Consider the following 5,464-nt stretch of genomic DNA (forward strand, 5'->3'; position numbering starts at 1 on the left):
GTCATTTAAATTAGATTACATTAAAACATTTGTAAATATACCATCAAGGCGCATATTTTAGTAAATATTTTAATAAATCAAACACAGAAATAACCCTTAGAATGTGCTCTTTAACTACCAATATTCACTTTTCCACAGAATCACCAGACAATTGGATACATTTCTGCCAACAATGAACACGTTTTCTGAATCTGTCACGGAAGAAGTCGACACTCTGTTTCCGCATCCAGCGTCTCACAGGACCCATCGTGCTCAGATCTTCCGACAGCCAAGCAAAGCAATAATGTGACCCACACGTTCTTGTGAAAGGCCAATTATGCTTGAAATTTCTCTCTGAGTGATACAACAATCATCCTGAATCAATCTGTCAACCTTTTGCTTGTGAAACTCGGTGGTTGCTTCACAGGATAGTCAGATGTTCCCACCTCAACATCTTTAAACTTACTCACTCAATGACACACATTACTCACATCAACACAATCATCATAAACAGCTTGCATTCTCTGAAGAATCTCTTTTGGGCGACACCTTCTGCTGTCAAGAATTCAGTGACTACACGTTGCTTAAGTCGCATTGACCGACCGTCTGTGCAGGGTTCCATACTTTGCACTTTAACAACACAACCGGTCAATAATAAGGCTTCCCACCAAATGGAACTGTAGAGGAGAGTCTACTGAACAAGCCAATACCTGCCACATACCAGGACTGCTACCCTGTTTCCCCGAAAATAAGACAGTGTCTTATATTCATTTTTTGCTCCCAAAGATGTGCCAGGTCTTATTTTCAGGGGATGTATTATTTTTCCACATAAATTCAAATTTATGGTTGAATTTTTAAAAAATGAAAATTTATTATCTACTGTACAGTAGTTGTCATCACAAACCAGCGTAACCAAACTGTGAACCCTTTCAAGAATGTCTATATTATATTTTATTGCTATACTGTTTTTAAATTACTGTTTTAAATTTCAGTTTGTATGTAAATTTATGTTGTTGTTGGGCTTGCCCCTGTGTAAGCTGCCCTGAGTCCCTTCTGGGAGATGGAGGTGGAATACAAGAATAAAGTTATTATCATATTATTATTATTTCTTGTTACTACCTTTATTTCCATGTACAACAATCTATGGTATGTACATTTACCGATCCTGCATGCTTCCAAACAAAAACTTTACTAGGTCTTACTTTTGGGGGAGGCCTTATATTTAGCAATTCAGCAAAACCTCTACTAGGTCTTATTTTCTTTTTCTTTTTTTGTCAAATATTTTATTGAAAATTTTATATTAAGGAATATGAGAAAGAGAAAGAAAAAAATTTGCACATCGAAAGTGGTAGAACATTGTTTGTTTATAGTAAAGTAGGAAATAAGGTAGAAGAGAGAGAGAAAAAAGAAAAAAATTGAAAAAAAATGTGCACATCGAAAGTGGTAGAACATTGTTTGTTTATAGTAAAGTAGGAAATAAGATAGAAGAAAAAGAGAAAAAAAAGGTTTTGTTGACTTCCATCTAACTTTAACTGGTTCATTCTAAAAAAAACAACTACAGTAGAGTCTCACTTATCCAAGCCTCGCTTATCCAAGCCTCTGGATAATCCAAGCCAATTTTGTAGTCAATGTTTTCAATATATCATGATATTTTGGTGCTAAATGCGTAAATACAGTAATTACAACATAACATTACTGCGTATTGAACTACTTTTTCTGTCAAATTTGTTGTATAACATGATGTTTTGGTGCTTAATTTGTAAAATCGTAACCTAATTTGATGTTTAATAGGATTTTCCTTAATCCCTCCTTATTATCCAACATATTCGCTTATCCAAGCTTCTGCCGGCCCGTTTAGCTTGGATAAGTGAGACTCTACTGTATATATATATAAAAATTCATAAATCACCGCATCCCCTTCGTCATCGATAACCTCAAAGATTGTCTCTAAATCAGCAGATAGGTTCCAATTGCATTTGTTTTAGATAGTCCTTTACCAAGTCCCAATTAGTCTCTTTCTTTGGTAAACCTTGATAGGTCTTATTTTCTGAGGATGTCTTATTTTCGGGGAAACAGGGTATGTGTTGAGGAGTTACGAAGGTGGAGGCATTACTTTTCATTCAACCCTCGTATGTGAAATATCAGAGTGGGCTCCCTTCTGTCCTTCATATTCCCTTGGCCAAGCCCTACACATATGGGTCAAGATATCCATTTATGAAGCAGACCATGATATATGTAGAAGGGAGATTTAGCAAAGGAAAGAGATTGAAATTGGGAAGGAAAAGCGGGCTTGAGGTTGGGCAACCATGCGATCACTTGCTTCCCAAAGGCGCTAAGAAAGAGGAAACAGAAAAGCGAATGCAAAAATTAACAGTTTCCACTCACACCTTTCCCTCTCTCTTTCCCCCATATAATTAAGCAATAAGACAAATCCTGCTGCGAGCGGCCGCAGATTAATATACCCCTCAGGGGCCCAGCGGGGCACGAGGCAATTGTAAAACGGGTATTTCAAAAATGGCAATTTTTCCCCCCAGCGTTGAGATATTTACAATCACGCACACACACTTGCTTATTTCTAAATAGCTACAACTTCAGCAAACCCGCCGCTTGGAGTGGGTGGCCTCCATCCGAGAACGTTTAGCCCAGGGGTCCCCAAACTAAGGCCCGGGGGCCGGATGCGGCCCTCCAAGGTCATTTACCTGGCCCCCGCCCTCAGTTTTATAATATAATATTTTTATATCAGTTTTAATAATATAATATATTGTATATACATATAATATTGATAATAATCTTATGTTATACAATATAATACTAATAGTAATACCATATAATAATATTAATTGTATGTTATATATTACATATTATATAATAGTATAGTGGTATAGTTCAATACAGTAATATATAATGCTAATATTGTGCTATGCTAATAATATAATATATTGTATGTACATACAGCTGCTCTGAGTCCCCTTCAGGGTGAGAAGGGTGGGATATAAATGTAGTAAATAAATGCAGTAAATAAATAATTAATTTTAGACTTAGGCTCGGCCAAAGTCTGACATGACTTGAAGACGCACACAACAACAACAACAACAACAACAACAACAACAACAATCCTAATTAACTTGACTATCTCATTGGCCAGTAGCAGGCCCACACTTTCCATTGAAATCCTAATAGGTTTATGTTGGTTAAAATTGGTTTCATTTTTAAATATTGTATTCTATTGTTGTTGTTGTTGCACTACAAATAAGATATGTGCAATATGCATAGGAATTTGTTTGTATTTTTTTTCAAATGATAATTCGGCCCCTCCACAGTCTGAAGAATTGTGGACCGGCCCTCTGCTTAAAAAGTTTGGGGACCCCTGGTTTAGCCTTTATGCTTCAATTTGCATGTGTTGCTTCTTGGAAAAAAGAAGTCCTAAAGCATTGATATACAATCTATCTGTTCTGCAGAATCATTGCACTGAAATGGAAATATGTTCTTTTGGTTTAATTTAGATTGTGGGAAATAATAGTCCCACTCTGTTCGGCTTGGGTCCGGCATCACCTGGAATGTCCAGTTTTGGGCATCACAATTCGAGAAGAACATTAGGAAGAACTTCCAGGTGTAAGAGCTGTTTGATGCTGAAGTGTGATGGAGTCTTTTTCTAGAGGTTTTTGAAAACATAGGCTGGATGGCCATCTGTTGGGAGGTCTTTGTGTGTTCCTGCATGGAAGAATTGGGTTGGATTGGATGGCCCTTGGGGACTCTTCCAACTCCATCATTCTGTGATTGTGTTTTTATGATTCTAGGACATATTAGATTTTAGGGTGTAAGAGTTGTGATCAGATCTCCGGGCTGTATGGTCAGTGTTCCAGAAGCATTCTCTCCTGACGTTTTGCCTGCATCTATGGCAGGCAACCTCAGAAGTTGTGAGATCTGTTGAAAACTAGGCAAGAGGGGTTTATATATCTGCGGATAATCCAGGTTAGGAGAAAGAACTCTTGTCTGTTTGAGGCAAGTGTTAATATAGCAATTGGCCACCTTGATGTGTGTGTGTGTATATATATACAGTAGAGTCTCACTTATCCAACACTCGCTTATCCAACGTTCTGGATTATCCAACGCATTTTTGTAGTCAATGTTTTCAATACATCATGATATTTTGGTGCTAAATTCATAAATACAGTAATTACTACATAGCATTACTGCGTATTGAACTACTTTTTCTGTCAAATTTGTTGTATAACATGATGTTTTGGTGCTTAATTTGTAAAATCATAACCTAATTTGATGTTTAATACGCTTTTCCTTAATCCCTCCTTATTATCCAACATATTCACTTATCCAACATTCTGCCAGCCCGTTTATGTTGGATAAGTGAGACTCTACTGTATATATGTATGTATGTGTATATATATATATATATATATATACACACACACACACACACACACACACACACACACACACACACACACACAATATAATTTACAATAATATATAATAATTATAACATATTGTATATACATATAATACTAGCTTTGCCCGGCCACGCGTTGCTGTGGCTTATGGGAATCCTTTGTTGGCAAGATGGAATAGCAGTGAATAGCCTTGCAGTCTCAAAGCCTGGCCGTTTTCTGGAGTAGCTGGAGCTTTTTGTTGTATGAATGTAGAGGCATGGATGAGGGGTTATGTTGCCAAGTTTAATGTTTCTGGGATGTGTAGTTTTGTTGTTTTGTCCTAGGCCGAAATTTCATTACCCTTTTATATATATAGATTCACAATATTATGGTAATACGATATAATACTAATAATACAATATAACAATATTAATTATATATTATATTTTACATGTAATATTACTAATAATATTATTGATATTGATACAATAATAATATTGATACAATACAATATAGTAATTTATTACCAGTATTGTACTACGCTAATATAATATTGTATGTAAATTTAATTTGTAAGCCGCTCTGAGTCCCCTTCGGGGTGAGAAGGGCGGCATATAAATGTAGCAAATAAATAAATAAATAAATTGATAAGCATTGAAATGGCCTTGCAGCTTCAAGGACTGGCTGCTTACTGCCTGGGGCAATCTTTTGTTAGGAGGTGTTAGCTGGTCCAGATTGTTTCCTGTCTGGAAATTCCTGTTTTCTGAGTATTGTTCTTTATTTACTGTTCTGATTTTTGAGGGTTTTTAAAATACTGGTAGCCAGATTTTGTTCACAATCATATGCTGTGTTCAGGTTTTTTCATCAAGTGCTCTGCTATGGCTGACTTCTCTGGTTGAGTTAGTCTGCAGAGCATTTCATGTTCCTTCGATTCATGTTTGGCCGCTGACTTAGTGCTTTGAGTTAGCAATTTGGCCTTCTTTTTGGGATCACTGAACCCAGTATTCCAGTCCTAAATATTCATTCACAGTCAACCGTCTGTATCCAAGAATTCTGCACCCAAAGATTTAAACACCCATGGCTTGAAAATATTTTTC

This window comes from Anolis carolinensis, unplaced genomic scaffold (assembly GCF_035594765.1).
Source record: "Anolis carolinensis isolate JA03-04 unplaced genomic scaffold, rAnoCar3.1.pri scaffold_9, whole genome shotgun sequence".
In the NCBI taxonomy this organism is placed as follows: domain Eukaryota; kingdom Metazoa; phylum Chordata; class Lepidosauria; order Squamata; family Dactyloidae; genus Anolis; species Anolis carolinensis.